Here is a 26,542-nt window from a genome sequence, read left to right as displayed (position 1 = left end):
TACTTTAGAAAGAGTATGTGAATTACACATGGACTTCTAATTTATTGTTTGGTAAAATTTAAATATTGTTTTATTATTCAAAGTTTGCCAAAAATACTCAGGTTTAATGCATCCCTGATGGTTTTCACCTTGCACACAAGCTCATTTTAACTGGAATTCTCTTCGAGTAAATACAACCTTACCTTATCTTCCGTATTTCATGTTTGATCTGTTCATTTTCTTATCATTTGAAAACCCTGGTGTAATGTTTTTATATGGTCACATCTGGGCTCTTTGCTTGTATTCTATATTCTACATTTTGCTTCCTTCCCACAGAAACAAAATGAGCATCCATTGACAGAACAACAGCGTGCAGTCAATCAATGAATGTAACCCCAACCCTCGGGACTAACACATTGGCTGAATTTGCTATTCCACCCGCTGAGCTGGGATCACCGGGTTGTAGCTTCTTAGTGACCTTAATAAGTCCAATCCTTACACATTTCTTATTCAGTTCACTGAGGTGTCTTAAATGATTGCCACTGTGGTCTACTCTGCAACCAAAGCTCAGTACATTTTTTTCTAGCTCACATTAGATAATGTGGCATTTTCACAAGCCCTATGGAAGTCAGGCTCTATTCACAGTTATTATCTCTGCCAGAATTCTCCATCACCTGCATTTTCACTCACCTAATATGTGACAGTTGTACGTAGACAGTTACTCTATGTAAATGCACTTCTAGATGATCATACACCACAAATTCACTTAAATGTTTTCAAACTATGGATGTGATCTGTTACTTAGGGGACTCACAGGATACATTTCCATTATAGAGATAATCATGTCCTCCCCAAACTGAGAATTTTAATTTTGGTTAATAGGTTAAAAAAATAGGTTAATTTTGCTGTGGGAGTGTAAAAATTAAAGGTATTTTAAATTGCCAGATTATGACAGTATATCCTGAACATGTGAATCACTCAGGATTCTACCAGTGCAGTCAGACTTGAGAACATTGCATTAATGTCTCTCTGTCTAACTGAACTATCTTTATCTGTCTCTTCCTTTTTCATTTCTAGTTTCCATTTTGTTCTTTGGCAGAATATAGAAAATGTAAACGTCTGTGAGTCTAAAAAGGAAGAAATAGACTGTAGCAGTTACAATGTCCAGAGTTTTAGATGTTGAATGATCAGGAAGATAAGATGTTCAATGTACATAAATTGCCAACCAAACATGAAATATCCATATTTCATTTCCTCTAAGCCAAAGAATAAAAAGTAATAGAATGATGAAAGCATACTATATTATGTTTACATTTCCATGTTAGAAATGTTGTCTTTTGAACTCTATTTGGAGGGAAGGAAGAAGTTGAGATTTGAAAGAAATACTCATTGACTATTCTTTGCGTGAAAATTTTCTTGATTTTTTTCAAAGTGGAAAGTACTTGGATTTATTAGCATGTGAGGTTACATTTTATACCACATCAAGACACTGGGGCATGATATATTTGAAAGACAGAGACAGAAGTAAGGAAGTAAAGGAAGAAACCTGCGTAAATGCATAATTAGCAATAGAGAGAAAACCTAAGATATTATGACCAGAAGAATTTTTTAATGCTGCAATTTGTAATGGCAAAGGGGGATTAAAAAGAAAATGCTGGGAGCTGGAAGTGCCTTTGAGCAAGAGAAAATAAGAATTTCCTGATTATCATAGATATAAATATATTTGTGGGAAAATCAAAAAGATGTTGGAAGATAGGTGGGAACAGAAATGTTCATTTATCCTTAATATTTATTCCAAACTCACAAGATAATCATAACTTTCCAACAGTTACTTTGAAATATTTGAGTGGTAGTTCTCAAAGTATAAACCTACAAACTGTGTGTGTCTGATTCAGATAGACTACATGAAGTATTTCAAAGGGAATCCTTAAATGAATATCAGAAGCCTGATTTTGTACTAGGAACCTTCTAAACATATTCATATTCTCACAGTTTCTGTCTCTTCCATTTCACCTTCCACCCTTACTGAAGTGTTACCAGCTGTACTGGCTGCTTTTGTATGTCAACTTGACACAAGTTGGAGTCATCAGAAGGAGGGGCCTTAACTGAGGAAGTGCCTCAATGAGATCCAGCTCTGAGGCATTTTCTTATTTATTGATCAATGGGAAAGGGCCCAGCCATGGTGGGTGGTGTCATCATCCTTGGGCTGTTGGTCCTGGGTTCTATAAAAAGGTGGGCTGAGCAAGCCATGGGAAGGAGGATAGTAAGCAGCTTCCCTAATGGCTTCTGCATCAGCTCCTATCTCCAGGAACCTGCCCTGTTTGAATTCCTGTCACATGACTTCCTTCAGTGATGAACAGCAATTCTGAAGTGTAAGCCAAATAAACTCTTTCTTGCCAAATTTTCCTTTTGGTAATGGTGTTTTGTCACAGAAACAGAAACCCTAAGTAATACAAATTAGTATCAGAAGTAGGGTTCAACCCATGCAGATTGGTTGACTGAGGAAGAGAAGACTAGGGCCTGGTTAACTGATAGTTCAGCACATTATTCAGGCACCAGCCAGAAGCAGAAAGCTTCAGCATTACAACCTCTTTCTGGGGCAACCCTGAAAGATACTGGAGAAGTGAAATCTTCATAGTAGGCAGAACGTTGGGCAGTTTGTTTGAAAGGAGAGATGGCCAGATGTACAATTTTTCACTGGTGCATGGGCTGTAGCCAATAGACTAGCTGGATGGTCAAGGACTTGGAAAAATCATGATCAGAAAACTGATAAGAAAGACATCTGGGGAAGAAGTATGTGGATATATCTCTCCAAATGAGCAAAGATGTGAAGATACTTGTGTCCCATATAAATGCTCATCTAAAGGTGAGTTCAGCTTAGGAGGAGTTCAATAGTCAAAAAGAAAGGATGACCTCTTCTGTGGACAGTCAACCTTTTTCCCCAGCCATCCTCGCACTGCTCAATGGGCCCATGAACAAAGTGGCCATGGTGACAGAGATGAGGACTATGCATGGGCTTGGCATCATGGACTTCCACTGAGCAAGGCTGACCTGGCTACAGCTGCTGCTGATTGCCAGATTTGCTAACAGGAGAGACCAACACTGAGCCCCAGATATGGCACCATTACACAGGATGATCAGCCAGTAACCTGGTGGCCGGTTGACTACATTGGACCACTTCCTCTGTGAAAAGGGCAAAGCTTTGTCCTTACTGGAGTAGATACTCATTCTAGTTATGGATTTGTCTTTCCCGAATGTAATGCTTCTGTCAAAACCATCATCCATGGCCTTACAGAATGTGTGATCCACCAACATGGTATTCCTCACAGTGTTGTGTCTGAGGAGGGAACTCACTTCACAGCGAGAAGAAGTGAGACAGTGGGCCCACGATCACTGAATCCACTGGTCTTACCATGTTCCCCACCATCCTGAAGCAGCTGGCCCAATGGAAAGATGGAATGGCCTTTTAAAGACACAGTTACTCTGGGCGGTGTTGGCGCACACCTTTAATCCCAGCACTTGGGAGGCAGAGGCAAGCGGATCTCTGTGAGTTTGAGGCCAGCCTGGTCTACAGGGCAAGATCCTGGAAAGGCGCAAAGCTACACAGAGAAACACAGAGAAACTCTGTCTCAAAAAACCAAAAACCAAAAAAAAAAACAAACAAACAAAAAAAAAAACCACAGTTACATACGAATTAGGTGGCACCAATTTGAGGGCTGAGGTAAGGTTCTCCAGAAGGCAGTATATGCTTTGAACCAGTGTCTGATATGTGGCTCTGTTTCTCCCATATTTGGGATTCACAGGGATATCAAGGGGTAGAAAGGAGAATAGTTCCACTCTTTATTACTTCCAGTGACCCACTAAGAAAGGTTTTGCTTCTTGTTCCCACAACACTAAGTTCTGCTAGCCCAGTGCTCTTGCTAGGAGCCACAACAAACATTCCATCGAACTTGAAGCTCATACTTCCCAGGTCACTTCTAATGCCCTTAAACCAACAGGTTAAGGAAAGAATAATAAGCCAAGCAGTGGTGGTAGCACACACCTTTAATCACAGCACTTGGGAGGCAGAACCAGGAGGATCTCTGTGAGTTCGAGGCCAGCCTGGTTTCCAGAGCAAGATGCAGGACAGGCACCAAAACTACACAGAGAAACCCTGTCTCAAAAAACAAACAAACAAGAAAACAATAACAGTGTTAGAGGAGTGGTGATAAATGCAAATTACCATGGGGAAATTGGATTGCTTCTTCACAATGGAGGTAAAGACTATGTCTGGAGTGGAGGCGATCCTTAGGGCATCTCTTGGTGTTACCATGCCCTGTAATTAAAGTTAATGGGAAGCTACAACAGCCTAATCCAGGCAGGATGACAAAGGGCTCAGACCCATCAGGAATGAAGGGTTGCTCCTTCAGGAAAAGAGTCAAGACTTGTTGAAGTGCTTGCAGAGAGTGGAGAAAATATAGAATGGGTAGTGGAGGAAGGTAGTTTGCTGTGGATATCGCTATATGTAAATAAACTCTGATTGGCCAATAGCCAGACAGGAAGTATAGGCGGGACTAACAGAGAAGAGAATTGAGGGAACAGGAAGGGAAGAGAGAGACTGCCTGGAGCCGCCGCCAGGACAGGGAAGATGTAAAGTACCAGTAAGCCATGAGCCATGTGGCAAAGTAAAGATTAATAGAAATGGGCTAAATATAAGAGTATGAGCTAGACAATGACAGGCCTGAGCTAATGGCCAAGCAGTTTAAATAATGTAAGAGTTTGTGTGTTTATTTTATAAGTGGGCTCTGGGACTGGCGGGATTTGGTGGTGGGAGCTGGAGAGAAATTCTCCAGCTACAGTAGTTATCAATACCAGCTAAGGCCATGTGACCAGTTGAAGATATGAGGATTATAACTGATATGAATGCTTCTGTGGTATTTTGTTAAAGTTATATTTGCACAGATATGTGTGTTTTCTTTCAACTCCCTTATCATATGTTGTAACACTAATTAAAAGAATATCAATGGTTATCATATGTAAGTTTGAGATACTAAGATGATGTCAGGGACCAGAAGGGAGAGGAAAGGAGAGCCAGAAGAAGAGGGATTTATTTTCCAGTAAATTGACAACTTAATTGTGACTTCCTATTTGGGAAAGGTCACTGATAACAGTCCCTTAACCCATTACAGCATTCAAAATACAGTAGCAGATTCATCTCAGCAGAAACCATCTGATTCATTTGAATGGCAGCACTGATGTCATTGATTTTTAAAGGCAGTAATCAAATGGATAGCTTGTGCCTCATTTAATCATGAGCTAAGTTAAAAAATTTATTGAATATTTCTGTCTTCTGAGCAGAAGCATTGATTTCTCTTTCTTATGAGTCCATTTATACACTTACTGGAACTAATAAGAACTTCTCATATCTAAAGACTTCATAAAGAACAATAACAGAAAAGTGCTAATGCACAAAGATATCAAGGCCCTCTATCTTACATCAAGCTGCCATGCAGCTGTGCTTGATACAAAAGTGATGTATCACTCTAAAGGAGGATAGTTACCTTTCCCCCAGTTCAGTGTTGGCTGAGGCCAGAAGAATCTTCCAGAAGAGCAATGTGGATGTGCACATAAACATGTAGATTTCTCAGAGCTTGATTTTGCCTACCTTCTGGTACCTGAGGCCTCTAGTTACTTCAGCTATTTTAACATTAGGTGGTGCTCTAAGTCCATGTTTGCATGTGTTCTGCTGTAGATTTAAAGCCATGTAAAATAAAAGGTGTGTAGGCCTGCAGTATGGGCTTAGGAAAATTCTATAAATTCATTCTGCAAATAGCACCTAATGTACTCATTTACTTATTTACATGACTAACTGAAATTGTTCACATTATTTTTTTGATAGTTGATACCATCGAGGGTGAGAGGTAGACATTGCCTTTTACATCGTTGTGACAAATTTTAGTATAATTCAAGTTTCTGTCAAAGAAGCTAACGAAACCTAAATCACTAAGACCTTGGAATGAACAACAGGTAAAATTTTTCGCATATTTGGTTGTCTTTCTCATCATAATGCTACAAAACTAGAGAGTCTGGAATCGAGGAAGGAATAGATGAAAAAGATAAACATAATAGTATGGAGAACAGTAAAATATACTCAGAAGTTTCATCTAAATTTGTCAAAGGGATGTGGGTAATTCGGTGAAGAAAGAGGTGGTTCCACAAAATGATATAGAAGAGTTATGAAAAAATGCTTATATGAAAAATACAAATAGAGAAACAAACTTTACATCTTACTCAAAAATTCTATTCAGATTATCAATAAACCCAAATTCTAAAATGTAAAATTGTAATAAAAATTTTCTACAGGGATTGCACCCGCATTGCCACACTGAGAAATTACTTGAGCTAGAATCTGCCCTAGAACAGGTGAGAACCATGTGCCCAGGTGTAAGGGTAAGTAATTACCCTAGAATTCCTGGGGCATCATCTAATCATGCATGTAGCCCTTGGAAACCAGTTTCTGGTGCAGAAGATGTATCTGGAGACCTATAGACAAGCATAAACAGGAATGATCTCTGCCAAGAAGGACCTAAAAATGTGTCAGAAATATACTCCAAAAGTATATAGAGGAGCCTTCCAAGATGGCTTAGTATATAAGCCGAATGACCTGAGTTCAAATTCCAGAACTCATATGGGAGGAGAGCACCAACTTCAATAACTGTCCTCTGAGTATCACTAATATCTCTTACTGCAAATAACAAATAAAATGTAATGATTTTTTAAAAGCATAAGGAACATGTACTTCCAGCACAAACTATGCTGGCATACTCCATGGAAAAAGTGAATAAAGCATGAAGGCCAAGTGAGGGAGAAAAGACTTCCAAGGCATAAACCAGAGAACCCAAAACTTCTGGTGTGATGGTTCATCTTACATAAATAGTGATTGTGAATTTAAACGTTCCATAGACATGGCCCACAGAAGAGGCATTTTGGTTTATAGAAATGTTCTATGTATGCCCTGTGATGCTTGAAAGTGTCCATGCTTTTGGTTCTGGGAGTTGGTAAAACTTTTGAACATTTGACAACACATACCACTTTGTTTTCATTTTCCTTTTAAAAACATATTAAAGATTAAAAAAAAAAACCTGTGGCCTCAATAAATGACTTAGGTAAGAGCCCAGACTGTTCTTACAGAGGACCAGAGTTCAATTCCCAGTACCCACATCAGTTGTCTCACAAACACCTGCAACTCCAGCTCTGGGTCGGTGGCAGTGGGGTGCCTCTAGCCTTTATGGGCACCTGCTATTACATCCACACAGACGTACAAATATACACAATATTTTAAAAATAAATTTTAAAAAGTATGTGTATATATTATGTGCAATCTGTAGGCATGTGTGTCTCTTTGTTTGTGCATATGAGTACAGGTGCCTGTGGAAGCCAGAAGAGGGTGTCAAATGCCTTCAGAATTTAATTACAGATGGTTGTAAATTGATATACTGATAATTATTTCCCTTATCCCAAATCCTCCCAGACCATCCCCACCTTCTACCAATCCAAATCCACATGCTTTTCTTCTCTCTCCCAATAGAAAACAGACATCTAAAAATCATAATAATAACCAATACTTTGTTTTTTAAAACACCAAGCAATATCAGAAGTACTTAGATGATAAATATTAAAACATTGAAAGGTTGTGAAGACATAATAACATGACACCTCAAAATATGTCAGTTTTCACAATTTCCGTATGTGTTGCTGAAAGCACTTGAGAAGTCAGGGGAAGGAAAGGGAGACCTGATTTGCCCGTCTTACCTGTCGCAACCATGAAAATTCCTCTGAAAAGCCCTTCCTCCCTCTGCCATGGTAATAGCACAGCAGGTATTATTAGACACTGGGATTACTGTCGTTTTAGTTTTTAGAATTCAGCTGTTCGAGCCGGGCGGTGGTGGTGCACGCTCTTAATCCCAGCACTCAGGAGGCAGAGCCAGGAGTATCTCTGTGAGTTCGAGGCCAGCCTGGGCTACCAAGTGAGTTCCAGAAAAAGGCACAAAGCTACATAGAGAAACCCTGTCTCAGGGGGAAAAAAAATTCAGCTGTTCATAGCTTCATATACACACATGGAGTGTTGGAAACATATTTAGATCCCATTACCCTCTCTTGTCCCTTTGACCTTCTACAATGCCCTCTTCATCTTTTCATTCCTATTCATCCATCCCCTCCTGTTCCCATATCTTATTTTTTTGTATAAGTCTCATTCAGGGAGTCACAGCTCCTGTGTGTTCATAATGACATCAACCATGTAATACCCAGGAAGACAGCCACATTTCATATGTCTCTTCCTGATCCTCTGCTTATGCAGTCTATTACCTGCCTTTCTCTCCTGTTTCTTGGGGCATGAAGTGGGAAATAAATATGACCACTTAGGTTTAATAATAACTCAACAGCCATTTATCTCCAGCGTTCTCTGGGTTAAGCTTTGCCTACCACCAAAAGAAGCTTCTCTGGCCAACACAGATGCCAGTACTACAGTAACAGCAAATATAAATGTTCAGAATCTAGTTTGATAGTGTATTCTTTTTTTATTTTATTTTATTTATTTATTTATTTATTTTTTGTTTTTTCAAGACAGGGTTTCTCTGTGTAGCTTTGCGCCTTTCCTGGAACTCACTTGGTAGCCCAGGCTGGCCTTGAACTCACAGAGATCCGCCTGGCTCTGCCTCCCGAGTGCTGGGATTAAAGGCGTGTGCCACCACCGCCCGGCTTGATAGTGTATTCTATTTACCCTAATGTCGATGGTAAGTTTCCCCTACTGTCTGCGACATATCTCTCCATGGGTTTTATTTCGTGTTTGCTGTACCAGGTAAATATTTCTTCTAGTGGAGCAGGCCTCGAACTGTTTGGGGATTTTTGATTGCACTGTGAAATCCCAAGACTGTGTTAATAAAATCAACCTTGGATCAGGGAGCAGAGCCAGCAACTAGTTGGTAAGAATTAGCCATAGAGAAGACAGAGGAGCCAGGAATATAGATAGAGAAACACAAAGGAAAGAGTAGGGAGGGACTTGGAGTTATCATAGTCTTTTTGGTTTCGGATGAGTGGAGAAATGTTCTCTTATTGGGTCTCTAGCAAAACTAGAAGGTCAGCTGGTTACTTCTTGGCTTCCCTGATCTAGCAGGATTTTACCCCAACATCTGACTCCTAAGTCTTTGTTGGTAAGTAGAACTATAGAGATTTCATTTAAACCAATAGTAAGTTTCCCCTTCCATGTGATTTTGTTGTAAATTTGCTGTACCAGATAAGTATTTCTTCCAGTAGCAGGCCTCAAACCCATTCAAGAAATGGTTGGTCATGTCCAAAATAATTATTTTACAACAAGATACCAGTAGAAATAGATCACTATAAAAAAAACTTACTGAAATAACTTTTGTCTTCTGATAGCTTTACATCCCTATATATCTCCAAGTGAATTCCCCCAAATTTACTACCTTTCTTGAATCACTTTGTCTTAACCATCTGCTGTTGTTGGTTTTGTTTGATTTGTGGTCAGAGTCTCACGATGTAATTCACTCTAGCCTCAAATGGAAGCCCCATAATCTCCCTTGTACTGAGATTTATGTGTTTACCACCAAGTCCAACTTACATGGTCATTTCTTTACAAATTTAATATCTCTGTTTCTAAAGGACAAACTTTCTGTTTTGATCACTCCTTCCAATCTTCATTCTCTTGAAATGTCTCCATGTACACGTAAAAATCAGTCTATCAATTTACCTGATGTCAGTTTAATTCATAAACCCATGACATGGTCCTAACTAGCATCCAAGATGAATAGATGTAAACTGTGGACTTTCTTGCAAATTACCTTCTTCCCAGGAAACTGATAGCATAGATTTAGGAAGATCCTTAGAGATACCTTGGCTAAACAGCTCTGCCTCTACCACCAATGTATTTGGGGCCTTTGTGTCACAGAAGAGATCAAAGGAGAAACTCTAATTCACATCTACAGCATGCTCATTCTTCATTCTATACATTTTCTACCTCTTACTGACCATGCTCATGCAGCCACTTGCTCCCCTTGCTAGATACTCTCGTACAAACATATGTAGTCTCACTGCTCATAATCACATACTTGAACCCTCTTCCAACTGGTATATGAATTAATTTTTTGTTCCTGCTTTCACAGTTTTAGCCAAAAGTATGGCTGTGGTTATGCCTTTTAAAATAAAGGTGTCAAGGTGCAGAATAAGACACTATTTGGAACGAGAGAGGCCAGACTCCTCCAATTTCATTATCTGCTCAGGAGAAACCTGTGAAAACTTGCTGACATGCACTTATCCCCCTGCCCCCAAAGATACACTCTAAGCCAGGATATTACCTCACTATAGCATGGAAGAATCCGTAATCATTCTCCCTTCATCCAGTCCCAGAATGCTTGGGTCCTTTGGCTCAGGAGAGCTTCATCTTGAGTTTTTCTTTTTTTCCATCCAAGAAATACTTGTCAACTTCTTGAAGCTAAATTTCTGATTTTGCATATTCTGGCATTCTACCATGTCCTCCTTCCAAGGAAGACCATAGTGGACAGAAAGACTTTTTACACATCTTCATCCTGAAATTATTGCATTTTTCTTCTGTAGTCACCATAAGGTATTTGAACAAACAAAGAATTCATGAGGATAAAACTTAAAAGCAAAGACTGTTGAGGCTCTGCTGACTCCCCACGGGAGATCTTGCCTGGAGGAGGTGGGAATAAGGGGTGGGTTGGGAGGGAAGGCTTGGGGACAGGAGGAGGGAGGACAGGGGAATCTGTGGTTAGTATGTAAAATGAACAGAAAATTTCTTAACAATAATAATAATAACAATGCAAAGACTGTTTCACTCTACATAATGGAATTACACATCAGGAGAAACATATTCAGTTTGTAATGTTCCTTCAAAAGAGAGAACTGGGCATTTCCAAAGAAAAGGGGGACATAGTGAATGAGCATGAAATAACTTGTTTTAAATAAGTTTACTTTGCACTTTTTAGTTTCTTTGTTTGTTTTGAATAGGTTTGGTCCAATGTTAAGGATCTGCTCATATACTGAGAGCTCTGTTGTGGTGATATTTTATTTGTGCTGAAATGTGATATTTAATTTGTATGTTAATAAATAAAGTTTGCCTGGAGATCAGAGGTCATAGCCATAAACAGAAGTCAGGCAGTGGTAGCACACACCCTTAATCTGATCACATGGCAGGCAGAGTCTCTGTGTGTTCAGGGACACAGCCAAGCATGGTAACACACACTTTTAATCCCAGTACCAACCATAGAGACCTGGAGGTCTGTATAGGCAGGCAGTGATGAGGAAGTGATGTGGCTGGGCTTAGAGCCAATGAGAAAGCAGAACAGCAAGGCAATAAAAGTGCAGGTTAGACAGGAAGAAGCTCTCTTGGGAAGCAATGGCGAGGTGGTAAGCTAAGGTTAGTTGGTGGCTATTGCTCTGATCTCTACGGCTTGCACCTCTGTATTTGGCTCTGTGTTTCTTATTTAATAAGACTATTTAGAAATTCATCTGCACTCTGTGGTTGGTTGCCAGTAAGGAGAAGGTCAATATATCTTTTAGAACACTAATTAAACCATCAGATACCTCATGACTGAAACTGTTTGCATGCAATGTATGATTTTGCAATCCCATGTTTTAAGACATAATGCTATATATGAAAATTAAAATGTCAGGGACTTGAATTTGTGAGATAGATCTCATTTGTCAAACATGATCTCTGAGTCTCCCAGAGAAAGACTATTTCCTCCTGGCCAAATAACAGTCATCTAAAGTTTTACTTCAACAGCTGAAAGGAACAATGTACATTCTGAAAATAGCAACCGTTACAAGTACTTAGCTCATAGGAGAATAGAGATAAAGGGATACATAAATGAGCAAAGCCTACATCTTCATTCTAACAATCATCTTTTAAGATGGCTTTATTTGTCTTCTAATAACAATCCTTTTCCTAATAAGAGGATGAGTAATAGCACTCTGAGGGCAGTGAGGAGTGAATGCCCTCCAGGAAGTCAAAGCCATGATGGATGAGACTTGGTGCATAGATGTCTCAGCCTTCTGTCTTTGCTGAGATCACCCTGAGGTGAGCACTTCACTCTGTCTCTGACTGAATCATAATGGCTAGAGGCACTTAGAGCAGCAATGGCCATATAATGAATTCCTTCTCTCTGTCTATTTTACCTACCAACCCTCTGATCTCTATCAATTGGAAGGAGTTCATTTCCCTTCATTTTGCTAAAACCAAGCAAGCAACCAATCAAAGAAACAAACTAATAAACCCAAATCCTTGCCAATGAGACCTTGCCTTAGGGTTTAATTACTGAAGAAGCCAAATTAAAAGACTAGTGGTCTTGCCAGGCGGCAGTGGTACACGCCTTTAATCCCAGCACTTGGGAGGCAGAGCCAGGCGGACCTCTGTGAGTTCAAGGACAGCCTAGTCTACAGAGTAAGATCCAGGAAAGGCACCAAAAATGACACAGAGAAACCCTGTCCCTCAAAAAACAAAAAACAAAAACAAAACAAACCAAACAAACAAAAGAAAGAAAAGAAAGAAAGAAAAGACTAGTGGTCTTTAGTACTGATGGTACTGTAGTTAGTTAGCCCGACAGTGTGTTGGTTGGTTGACTTGCACACCATAATCAAGACTGGGAACGTACACTGCTCCCACTCTCACCTGGGCAGTGGTGGTGACTGGAAAAACAAGTGAGCTCCTTTTGACACCACTGGAAAGCATTCAGGGGAAAGAAAAATTGTCAAAGCTGTGTATTCTCAGTTAAAGTTATAGGCTAGGGATTTCAGATATTCTACATTTGCCTTAAAAATGATCTGTTAATTTATATATGAGTCATGTTTGATTAATGGGATTCAAAATATAGTTGTGTAAAATGAAGGGCTAACAGTTATATTGAGTGCCCAACCCCACCAAGCTATTAGGCTAAAGTAGTAGGACTACAGAAGAAGTGTGTCACATGTTAAATCTGAAATCTCTTCCACAGGCTCATGTTCTGAAAATCTTCACTTAGACAATGGTATTATATTTTTGAGGGTGCCAAGAATTTTGAAGGGGAAACTCAGTTGAATAATGTATATTACTATAAATGGGTGATTGAGGGTACAATATCCTTTACCCCAGCTGTCATAGTTTTTGTTTCTTGGTACCACCAAATAAATAACTCTCCAGTACCATGTCTACCATAGTCATGATGTTTTCGTCAAGTCTCTGAGGCCACAGACCATGGTTGAATCCAATGGAAAAAAAGAGATCATGAACCCAAACAAATCTTTCTTTAAGTTGTTTGTGTTGGATATTTTCATCACTGTGAAGAAGGTAAATAATTCAAAATGGACACTGGGGTGTAAATGGGACTTTGGGATGAAGTTGAGTGAAGTTGAGCACTTTGTGCCATGAGTTTCTCTGAGTCTCTTTTGTTCATGCAAATCGTCCCTCCACTTTCATCTTCATTCAAAATTATTTTCTATTGCTTAGGCTTAAGTACTGTCCCAGTTGCACTGGTGTTAAAGATATTGCCTGACTTCTTTGGCTAACAGTCCCATTGACTCTCCTAGTCACATAGCAAGAATTAAATACAACAGAGAAGACACAGAAGTAGTTATCTAGAGATCAGACCAATGAACATACACAGAAGGACTGAGAAATCAATGCTAATTATTCATGATATAAAACTTACTTTCAAATAAAAATATTGGACAATTTTATATGCATCCAGAATTTTTATCTTATCATGCCATTTGCATATGGTTTTCCATACCATAAAAGCCTATTGGTGACATTAATTTGTATAGGAACAGTTATTTATAAAAATATTATTCACACCATGACTCAGATTACATGCATTATAGTAAGCTACCCATAGGAAGTAACATACTCACTACCATGTAACTGTTAGAAGGTAAAAGACCAAGAGACATGTAGACATAGACAACAGATATGTAGAAAAGAGTGAAGGTTATTAAGTTGCATATAAATTATTGGTTTTTTTGTGAATGTATGTATACCTTAATCTATGTATTTTGCTATATGGATATGTTTAAATAGGTACCTCCACAATTTGAAAACACACATAAATTTGGAACACATCGCAGATATATTCAACAGAAAAAAAAACAACTAACAATAACACAAAAACCACTCAGGATCCACAAATATTGATATCACAGGGCCCTTGGATTCCATGATCTATGTGTAAAATACCCTTTGTTCTAGGCCTTTCCCCTCAAGGAGTCTGTCCAGGTCTTCAGAACAACAGATTAGTATTGCTTTTGGTAGGTATGAGCTCACAGGAACAATTTTCTAATTTCTACTTCAGAAACCTCAAAACTCCTTACTCTGCAAACCTCCAAATTACATAAGCTTCAAATGATCAGAAACCCTGGAACTTTGAGAACCCCCAAATCTGTTTGAGGGGAATACCCTAGCGTACAGGTTTGACAAGGGATCCCATTTCATGCATTGCCGGAGAATCTACTTTCTTCTCATGCCCTCATCCATTTCCAGGGTCTGTCCTGTTCCAGGCATAGACATGGTTACTTTACATCATGTGAATGATAGTTCTAGGTAGGAGAACCTAGGTAAAGATGCATAGGATGCTGCATGGAAGCCTCTGCTTTGGCTGGCTGGCTGGCTAAAGCAGACACACACAAGTTCAGTGAGAGGGAGGCAGGAGTAGCAGAAGCAAGCAGGTGTCCAGAGCAGGCTCTCTCTATCTTCCTGCAGACGCTCCTGCTTTAGTACATACACTATAGGGAAGTAGGTTAAAGGATGAGGGAAGGAAAAGCACCATTTTAGTATCTTCTCTGTCATTAGGGAGCTATAGCATGCCCAGTGTTTGCTAAATAGATGTCCGTGGAGGGATCTTGTTCACAGAGACCACCTAGGGTCCCAGGCTACACACTCATCAAAAAGTGAAGGAAACCATTACTCTCTGTTCTGATGTGTGCTAAGACAAGGTATCTCTATTTCATTTTCTGGACATCACACATGATTTCAATGATATTTCTCTCTATTTTTCTAGGGAAGAATATGGTGTAGACATATTGAAATTGGAATATGACTGAGAAAAGCAGTTCAGTATGGTGATACCAGCCCAGGGGAGAACAACATGTCTGCAGTACTAGCTTGTTTTGACCTTCTGTATGGTAGCTAGAGTAGACCATAAACCTTTTCGTGGGAAAAAGTCCATAGAGAAACTTTGGTGTCTAGTGGCATTGCAGAGCTGAATGAGAGCACTAGACACGCACAGTTCCAACTCTGCTCTCCAAGCCCACAGGTCTGGTAGTCCTTTCCTTTGCCACACTCCATTGTTCCTACTCTAACAGCATGCTTCCTTTCATGATTTTGGAAGATTTTGATTCTTTCTCAGACTCAAAGTCCTTAGAGAAGGTTCCAAGCGTCATCAGAGGCAATCTACCAAACCCCAGGTGGATGTCAGGGAGAAGTGCTGTGAAGAATGCACAGGTAAGCAGCACACGGAGCAGAAGAGGAGAGTGACAGTAATCACCTCAGACCAGATTTGGCTTGGGTCTCAGAAACTTCTTAATGTTTCAAAGGGAAACAGCATTTGCTCAAAAAAACATAAACATCAGCAAATAAATAAGATAACAGACAGTATGAGGACATTCCCCAATAATTTAAAACATGTGAAAAATCATTTGTGCAAGCCACTCTGAAAAAAGCAAATACAAATCTTAGTATAAACAGAACTATTGAATTGTCAAGAGGGTTAGAAGTGGCAGGGGGTTATCTCAGGCTTGGTTAGTATTTTCTTTTGTCTGCCTGTTTCATTCTATTTTATTGTTTCAATTTTGAAAGGGAAATTACAAAAACCTGAATCTGTGATGGCAGAATGAAATTGTAATAGTATCAAGGCTTCTACCCCATGAGTACAAGGCTTTTTGAAGCTGTTTGTGTCTTCTTCAATTTCTTCACCGAGTAGCTACAGTTTCTAGACTTCAAAGTTTTTATATACTTGGGTAAGGTGCTTCTAAGGATTTGATTACTTTCTATGCTATTGTAGGAGAGGTTTTATTTTGAGTGGTGGGTTATATTCTTGCTAGGTTATAGTGTATGGAAACCCAACTGACCTCAAGTGTTCCCTTTGAATACTGCAACTTTACTGAACTCACTTACTAGTTCTTACTGTTTCCTAGTGGACGTTTGAATTTTCTGTGTGTAAGGTAATTTGTGAACAGAGATACTTTATTTTCTCTCATTTTGAAAATGTTTATTAATACTTCCATTGCTGTGTTGAATAGAAATGGTACGGTAAGAGCGAGAACCTGGCACGCCTATTTCTGGCGGTCAAAAAACAGCTTTTGTTTCTCACCATTGAGTGTGGTGTTACCTGTGAGCTAGTCCCACACTGACTTTTACATACAGGCAATTTCCTCTTATTTCTAGTTTGTTTAGTACTTTTGGCATGAAATGCCAATCACTTTCATTTTAAAAATGAATCTGTGAGATATAAACATAGGATGAAACACACATGATTTGCACCTATTTTTTTTTTAACAAATGTGAAGACAACCTAATGATGCCTTTAGCTCAAGGATAGACCCACAGTGACACTTCAGAAACCATTTCCATGATGCCATGGGTCCCTTGATTCTCTGGTTCAAAACTCTGTGTCTCTAAAAAGAATCCACAGACTTTAGAAATTTTGCCAAGTAAACTGATTACCTTTTGTGTATGTGAAACTTCAAGTGGCCTTCAGAATGCAGCAGAGTAACAACAAAAAAAGGAATCATTTCCCTAATCCTATTACCCAGAAAGGCTTTAGGAAACGCTAACACAGATAAGAGAACTAGAAGGCAAGACCACATGGGAGCTGCTTCTCCCTTCCCTGTTCTCTTCTTCTTCACAGTGTTTGTCCCCATCACCATCACCGTTGTGAGACTTAGGACTGTCAATAGTCACTGCTAGCAATTGTGTTTTTTTTGTCATCTTCTAGACTTTAAGCGTTTTTCATGACTACGTTTATTTGAACACTTCAATGGCTCCAGGTTCTCTGGTTGGAAAATAAAACCACTTTATAAATGAGGAAACTGAGATACATGAGCCTCTGGTAATATTCCTGAGGTTATAGTCAGTGGAGGTTCAGTATGATTTAAAATTCTTACTTGTGCACAAGTGAGCTCAGACTCTTTCACAAATTTGTAAAATCTGTGTCATAAATCTGCACATCATTGTCTGACTGCTTGGTCCAACCTCACTGTTTCTCTGCTCCTCCCAAAGGAGAAAAGTGGGAAGGTCCTCCAAGTGAAGCTTACAAATACAGAGGCAATTTGTTCCTCAGTGGTCTAAATGATGACAGGAATAAAGCCTCTTCCAAGACAAGGAGTCATTCTGATAGGAGGAAGCAGCCCCAGCCCTGAAGAGTTTTGAGTTAGAAAGCTGAGAGGTGACAATAGAATGCCATTGGGCTTTACATTTACACACACTGTGAGTGTGCATATATTCTTGGCTTGATTCCAAATGCAGTTCTGTGGTGAGTGGACCCAGAGTTGACATTCTGCTCCAGATCTATAGAGTATCATGTTTTCATTCAGAATATGGACATCTTTTTTTGAGCATATCATATAACCTGTATCCTTGTGGAGGACATTTTGCACAGAGATACAATATTTTACTATAGGAATTGTTTACATTCATTTACTGTATCTTGAGAAGTTCATAATTCCAAAACATTCACCATAGACCTTTAATCTGTCACAGAAGAAAATCTCTGTAGCCTAGGAGACATGGGCAGTATGCCATAGAAGTGAGCTAGTATATACTGTACACTCCAGTCCCTTCCTGTGAGGGGATTTTATTTCATCAAAGGTTAGTTAAAAAGGATGAACTACAATTGTTCTGTGTTATCACTCAAAGACTAAGAGTCCTCCAATTTTCCATGGAAACCAACCACATCTGGGCATGCTGAGGGAGCTCTCCCCTGTAGCTAGAGTTTTCCTGCCTTGCCCACAGTCAGGACAAATCTTTGTCACCCGCCAGTCCCACAGCTGCTCAGACCCAACCAAGTAAACACAGAGACTTATATTGCTTACAAACTGTATGGCCATGGCAGGCTTCTTGTTAACTGTTCTTATAGCTTAAATTAATCTGTTTCCAGCCGGGTGGTGGTGGCGCATGCCTTTAATCCCAGTACTCGGGAGGCAGAGCCAGGCGGATCTCTGTGAGTTCGAGGCCAGCCTGGACTACCAGGTGAGTTCCAGGAAAGGCACAAAGCTACACAGAGAAACCCTGTCTTGAAAAAAAACAACAACAAAAAAAATTAATCTGTTTCCATAAATCTATACCTTGCCACGTGGCTCATGGCTTACTGGCATCTTCAAATGCTGCTTGTCATGGCGGAGGCTGGCAGTGACTCCCTCTGCCTTCCTGTTTTTTCTTTTCTCCTCTCTGTTAGTCCTGCCTATACTTCCCGCCTAGCCACTGGCCAATCAGTGTTTTATTTATTGACTAATCAGAGCAATTTGACATACAGACCATCCCACAGCACTCCCCAGAGGAAATAATTGTGGCTGGGGCAGAAAGGTGTATACAGTTTTAGAAGTGGACTACATGCCTAGGACCAAGTTCTGTGGAGTAAGTGAGAAGTTGCCTTAAAGTTTAGATATGGTGGACAACCCTGTACTTTATGGCAAGTCAAGGTGGAGAGAGATCTGAAAATTGTCTTTTGAAACCTGGGTACTTAAGAAAAAAGTGTAGGCCCAGATTCAGATCTAACTACAGCAGAAACAGACCATCTGGAGTTTTCCTCCCTTTCCTCTCTGCCTCCTGGTATCTGAACTGACAAGTATAACCTCACGGCCTTTCAAATGCTTACAGCAATGCCTAAGTGATAGCAAGTATTTTAATATGACAGTATTTCATTGTAAATTTCTATAGCTTGGAAAGTACATAGTTCCAAAACAACCTACACCAAGGTTCCTTTAAAATTCAAGGGCGGAAAGCCTCCCAGGCCTCAAAGATATTGGCACTAGATTCCATTTTTCTTTTGGAACTAGGCTACAGTTTTGAAAATTTGAATAGCAATGGGCATATCTGTCAAGCGTGTAGGTCATGATGTTTGACCCAAAGATCAATATGCTAAGATCTAAGGAACAACTCAGGAAGCAAGCACAAGAAAGAACTCCAGAATCAGGAGGTCCGGACCACTGTGATTACCCATAACTTAAAAGAAAAAGATAGTCTACTTGTGTTTTTTATTTCATCTTTGGAGTACAATGAAATGAAGTCTAACATGAGTAAAATTAAAATGAAATGCTTCTTAAAGTAAATGTATTTTTATGTGCTTTGGGATCTTATATTTTTAATTTTTGTATTTTAAAAATACTTCCCCACTTTACTTCTGAAGTACATCATACATGAAATATTTAACAACATATAGTGTTGAAAGCTTCGAGGCCAAACATCACTCTAACGCATCCACCAGCTCTCTTATTGTGCCAGTTTTGTCTGGCTCCTTCAGTTTCTTTTAAACTCCTCCATATACAAAAATAATATGCAGATGTCATTTTTCATTTATTGTGTCAACTAGCTGTCATGTGAATGCATGCTATGTGCCAAGAAGAAGAAATATAGATAGAACAGAATGATCAGAATGAGGGCCTTGAGGCAATGAACACATGAGCTGGGAAGTGTATGTGCTCACATAGGCCTGCCAACATGGCAGGCAGTTGACTCCTGCTTCCAACAAGCAAACCCAGGACAAATGCTTGAAAACCACTGTGAGCAGACAATGTGAGTGATCAATATGGTTGTTCCTGGGAGACAACCTTCTAGGAGCAAACAGCTATGAGGAAATGATTCAGGAGTGAGAGTAATCCACACAGCCACTATAAAGGATGAAAATATTGGTGTTTGAAGAATGGCTGGTGGCATTCAGGGGCAAGAGAGCTAGCCAGAAAGATGCACAGAAGCATGGGTTTGTAGAGTTTGTAATTGTTTTCTAGATACTCAAGGTGGGGCAATTGTGGCATTTCCAGTTCTCTTATTTTAAGATAATGTTTTTATTAAATTTTGGAAAATAGAATTGAGTATGAAATCTCCTTCATGGTTGGCTTCAGTCTCCAGTTGTAGAGAAGTGGTATATAAAAGTAGGAGTCTGAAAGAGCTTATTAGATTCTCTGATTTTGATATTTTCTTTGTTTCTATTTCATCCATTTCTACTCTGATTTCTATTATTTCTTGCCATTGACTGGAATTTGCTTTCATTTGTTTTCCAAAATTCTTGAGTTGCATCTTTAAGCCATTTATTTATGTTCTCTCTAATTTTTTTAAATGTAGGAGCTTAGCTTCATAAATTTCTCTTGTAAGACTGCTTTTAATGTGTCTCAGAGATTTGCTTTGCTGTGTTTTCATTTTCATACAGTTTCAGAACTTTTAAATATTTTTCTTTTTTTTTTTCTTGAACACATTCATCATTCAGTAATGATTTGTTTAAGTTCCATGATTTTCCCATTTCCCACATCCTAACACCTGTGTCCTGCTAGCCCCTCTCTAGACCTCTTCCTGTCACCCATGGATCCTCTTAACTTTCCGGGTTTCTGTGGCTACTTGGGGTTGTATGAGTACATTTCCTTGGTATTGTGAATAGACTGACAAGGAACATGATAACCTGAATGAGCAAGTATGTGTGGATCAGGATGTCAAGTCCTTTGTACAGATGCCCAGAAGTGGTGTAGTGGGTTGTGGTAGTTTGAATGTAATTGGTCCCCATAATCTCAAAGGGAGTGTCACTATTAAGAGACGTGGCTTTGTTGGAGTAGGTACAGCCTCAGACAAAATGTGTCACTATGGAGATAGGCTTTGAAGTCTCATTTATCCTTAAGGCACACCCATTGACTCAGTTCACTTCCTGTTGCCTGCCCATCAAGATGTAGGACTCAGCTCCAGCACCATGTCTGCCTGCATGCTACCATATCACCCCATGATGTCAATGGACTAAACCCCTGAAACTGGAAGACACCCCATTAAATGTTTTCCTTTATGAGTTGCCATCATCATGGTGTCCCTTTACAGCAATAGAATACTAACTAAGACATGGATCATATTGTAGATCTACATTTATCTTTGGAGAATTCTCCACAGTGATTTCTAGAGTTGCCACACCACTCTGCAATGACACCAATTAAGAAGGGCATTCCCCTTCCCCACACCCTCATTAATATTTTTGGTCAGTTGTTTTCTTTTCTTTTTTTTTTTTTTTTTTCCGGAGCTAAGGACTGAACCCAGGGCCTTGCACTTGTTAGGCAAGTGCTCTACCACTGAGCTAAATCCCCAACCCGGTCGGTTGTTTTCTTGATTTTGAACATTTAGACTGGGATAAAATAAAATCTCCAAATAGTTTTAATTTATGTCTCCTTTATTTGAAGGATTTTGAGCAGGGTTTCTCTCTCTCTCTGTAGATGTAACCAACCTTCTTATTAAATAAGAAACACAGAACCAATGCAAAGAAGAAAGCCAAGAGGTCAGAGCTAAGAGCTAAAACCTTACCCTTCCTCCTGTGGTGGTCCTACCTCTCCGAACCAGAGCTACTTTCTGTGTTAAAGTCCTTATATAGAATTTCTGTTCTGCCTTCTCATTGGTTGCTAACCCAACCACATGACTGCCTCATCACAGCCTGTCTGTATACACTTCCAGGTTTTCCATGATTGGTACTGAGGTTAAAGGCATGTGTATCCAATAATGGCTGTATCCCTGAACACACAGAGACTTACCTAGCTCTGCCTACCAAGTGCTGGGATTACAAGCATATGCCACCACTGCCCTGCTTTCCTATGGCTTGCTAATAGTTCTGACCCCGGGCAACTTTAATTATTAACATACAAATAACGTTTTAATACAAATAAAATATCACCACATCTCTCTCTCTCTCTCTTTCTCTCTCTCTCTCTCTCTCTCTCTCTCTCTCTCTGTGTGTGTGTGTGTGTGTGTCTGTGTGTGTGTCTGTGTGTGTGATATTCCTGAAACATTTTTATTTCACCTTTTGAGGACTTTATGTTCTGAACCATAGCTCACTTATCTCCAAGTGGGTCATCTGTCTTCTTGATTACTTGTTTGTCTGTTTTTTACTTATTTCTGTATTCTAGATATTAATCTTCTATTAGATGTGCAGCTGACAAAGATTCCCTCCCTCTTTAAGAGCATCCCCTTTAATTGATTTTTTCTTTTACTGCACAGAAACTTTTTACCTTATTTATTTATATATTTATTTATTTATCTATCTATTTATTTGTTTGTTTGTTTGTTTATTTTACATCCCAACCACATTTTCCCTCTCTCCACTCTTCCTATTCCCTCCCCCCACCTCCTCTGTGCCCAACCACCCACCCTGGCCTCATCAACTCCTCCTCCGTCTCTGTTCAGAGAGGGCAGGCTTCCCACGGATATCAACAAAACATGGCATATCTAGTTGAGGTAAGACTAAACACCTCCCCTTGTATGAAGCCTGGGCAAGGCAACTTAGTATAAGGAATAGGTTCCCCCACACCAGCCAAAGTGTTAGGGACAGCCCCACTCTTTTAATAATATTGCCTAACAACATTCTGCTAAACTTTTTACTTTCTATGAGGTCTCACTTGTCAGTCTTTGGCTTTAATTTCTGAGATTGGAGTCTATTTAGAAACTCCTTTTCTATTTCTGTATATTACAGCAGTGGCCCTCAACCTTCCTAATGCTGCAACCCTTTAATACAGTTCTTCGTGTTGTGGTGAACTGCAACCATAAAATTATTTCATTGCTATTTCGTAACTGTAATTTTGCTACTGTTATGAATCACAATGTGAATATCTGATATGGCTCAATTTCCTGTTGGCCGCCTCCCCTGCTGCACATATGGTAACTAAGTCGTGTGCTAGGAGCTCTGCTGTAGGACCCTGCGGCCACATAGGAAGCCTTACGATAAGAGCGAGCGTGCCGCTTAATGCAAGTTAGGATTTGTCCCCAGGTTCCCCAATCTTATATATTCCTTATAGTCTGGAATAAAATTGAGCTGATTCACCGAAGCCGTCTCCTGGAGGGCTGTCTCTGTCACACCCACTGTCATCTGAACCCTGTTCTCTGCTTCTGCTCCCTCCACCCTCGTGGACCCGTTGAAGCCAACAGTCCTAAGGAGGAAGCAGAGCTACATTCTGTGTTCCCTAGAAGCCTGAAATCAGGGGTTACATACAATAACTGCACAGAATGTAAATAGAATTTGAGGTAGCTTGGTTTGAGGTAGAAAGTATAATAATTACATATACATATATAATAAATATAATAATTAGAATAATTTGATAATTAGGATAGACATTAGATTTCCTAGTTTTCAGAAATTTAAAATAAATGAATTCTTATTATTTTAATTTTTAGAAATAAAAGAACTGATTAAAATGGGAAGACATAGACTACTGACATGTGAGGTGTTATAGGACACAGTTATTAATAAGACTAACCAGAATACACTCATAAAGACATCATGTAATGTCTGTTTAATATTGACTTTGGAGTAGAAAATTTCTTTCTTTTCTCCTCAATAGCCTTACTAATGTTTACTTTGTTTTGCCTGGCTTTGTATTCGGCTTTTTTTCTCATTGTTTATTTTAGGACCCAAGGACAGTAGGTAGATCCCAAAGTCTACCTTATCTAATATTTTTAGCATATTTCATACTATGAATTTTGGACCCTATTTTCCTGCAGTGCAAAATAATATGCTCAAAAATATGCTCCATTTCAGCTATTCACCATGAGTTTTCACAAGGTCCAAAGAACCAGATTTCTAAGTATCAGGACAACATCTAGGGCATACCTAGTTTTTCTAAGCTATAACATTGTCTCAATATGAGTAAACAGCCAGTACCAACTAAATTAATTTTAGTTTCTTTGTTTCATACCAATAGCTACAAAGTAGCTGTAATCACAATCACTTGAAACCCCAAACAAACTGTTGATGCTCCATTCCACACTTCCCATGTATTTGGGTAACTCAGTCCTCAGCTCAACATATCGATATATTACAGGTGACTCTTCCATGTCATCATATTCAGAGTTTGCTTCAGACTGTCCCCAAGTGTACACCTTTACAGTATAAGTCAAGAATGCAGAACTTCATCTAATTATTGATTGGTATAAATGGAGGTTCCTACAATGATTACATTTAATCCGTCTCAGTTTTCAAATACTGGAGACTCTTCCCTCTCCCTGACCACAAAGAGGTATCTGCCTTAATATGGATAAGCTCTAAGTTTTTATCAGAGCAAACTCATTTCCTGACCACATACAGCAAGAAATACAATGTGTCACTTTGAACTGACTATGGATACATTGAATACTAGGCAAGGAAGTTATGTCAACTATGTCTCTATTTGTAATGATGTATTTTAAATATTTCAGTGCTGTTATAATGGAATTTCAACTTTTATATTTATCTGTTACAGAAAAATTGCAGAGTAAAAGTCATTTTGACAGCTAGAGACCTCAAATTTAAAATTATGTCTTTAAGTTCTGAACATTTTTGTACTATAAGCTAATAGAATACATAAACAAGCATTCATTCAATTATTTGTCAATTAGTTCCATAATTTGAATTTCCACAAACTAGATCTGTATCATATCATTTTTTTTTTGCTCATTGATAGTTTTGTGGATTGTTTTCAATGAGTCAATCACATACATCTTGAAAATGCAACAGGAACTAAAGAATTAAAGTAAGGGAAGTAAGAATGGCTAATGTCCAGACTACTAATGAATTAGACACAGAAAATATGCCCATTTCCCCACACATTCTTATAATTTGATACAGTTAATGTGCTGTAAGCCCGTGTTCCCTCAAGATAAGCAATTTTGCCGCATGACAAACATACAAGTGATCTTTCAAAGGCCGTGTTTGGTTGTTCAACATTGTCTAAACAAGGAGGAGTAGACAATGAAAGATGCTTTAAAGGCACTCAGCTGGTTTTGAAAAAAAAGTTGGAGCATAAATATGTGAATGTATCTCAGTCCACAGGATGTAGTCTTGTTAGATATCAGCAGTGAAGAGTTGACCAGGGTGAGCTTGTTATTTCAGGGATGAGAAAATCACAGTGTCTTAATGGGTTAAAGCAATCATTGAGAAGCAGATCTGCAGACAATATGACCACAGTCCTTTCTTCTATTGGTCTTCAGCAGATCTGCAGACAATATGACCACAGTCCTTTCCTCTATTGGTCTTCAGTTGTGTGTTTTCAAAGCATATTTAATGTTTCACTATTTGCTTTTTGGCTTTGATCAATGAAGTATATGTAATATAGGTACGTGTGGTGAAACTTTTCGTTTAATAGAAGACATGCTTTCTTTTTAAAACAAAGACTGTCATATAATGTAGAAGCCTTGAACTGATACATGTTTTGAAGGTACTTGAGCCTGTGTTTATTAAGAAATATTCAAATTGTATAATCTTTTGAAATCAAAGAATGCTGAAATTATCTTTAAGTGACTACAAATATACCATAGAATTATTTGAACTCCATTCAGCAACCACTGTTATATAATGAATATGAATTGTTACTAATAGGAGCTTTGGGGGTTAACTTGAAGTCATAAGAAACCTACACATTTGAAAACTTATTTTCATTATTGTCTAAGTATATGATGTGTGTGGTAAAGGGAGTACATGCATGCCATGGTACATGTGTGGAAGTCAGGTGTGGGAGGCCAGCTCCCACATTTTCAAGGGTTATTTTGAGGAGAAGAGAGGGATAAGAAAATATTAGATAGAAAGATAGCAAAGAGGAGAAAGACAAAAATACAGGATAGCTTTGGAGGACCTGGGTCAATACTCAACAGCATCTTCTGCCTCTTCAAATGGGCTTTTCCTAACTGCCAAGGGGTGGGACAAAAGACCTCCCCCTTGCTAGATCAAAGCACACCATACAGCCAAGTGTAGACCCTTCCAAACACCTGGTAACCATGCCCATCATCAAATCATCTCCTTATGCAGCCCTGCTGGGTAAAGCAAGCTCAGATTCTCCGACCCTGAGTAATTTCTCACTAGGAAACCTCTGTGGGTCTCCATAGTCAGGGGACGTTTTTGTGGAGTTGATTGTCTGTTTCCACCATGTTGCCTCTGGGGATGAAACTCAGATTATTGGGTTTGCATATGTACTGAGCTATCACCCCAGCCCATGCAAATGTCTTAAATGAAGTTATGAAATGTGTAATTTAAAAAAAATGGTGTAAGTTAGTATAACAGTTTTACCTTAAGGGATTTATATTGTATTTATTGAAAGTGGCACTGGATGTAGTTATAATATATATATAAAACCCCAACCCTTACCCTAACCTGTATTGTCAAGTTAATCTTAGCAATGCAACTTGAGAATGATACCTCATTACTACAGTATAGAAGTAATCATTTGAATACTAAAATTGAGCATAAAATATTATTTTGTTAACTTAATATAGGAATAACAATTTGAGTTTAAATTTTTCAGAAGTTAGAAGTCTAGAAAATAAAAGTCATATAAACAAAATAGTTTTTTGTTCTCTAATATCGTATAAATCTCCATT

Source organism: Peromyscus eremicus, chromosome 11 (genome assembly GCF_949786415.1).
Source record: "Peromyscus eremicus chromosome 11, PerEre_H2_v1, whole genome shotgun sequence".
Lineage (NCBI taxonomy): Eukaryota > Metazoa > Chordata > Mammalia > Rodentia > Cricetidae > Peromyscus > Peromyscus eremicus.
Note: the sequence above shows the minus strand (reverse complement) of the source record.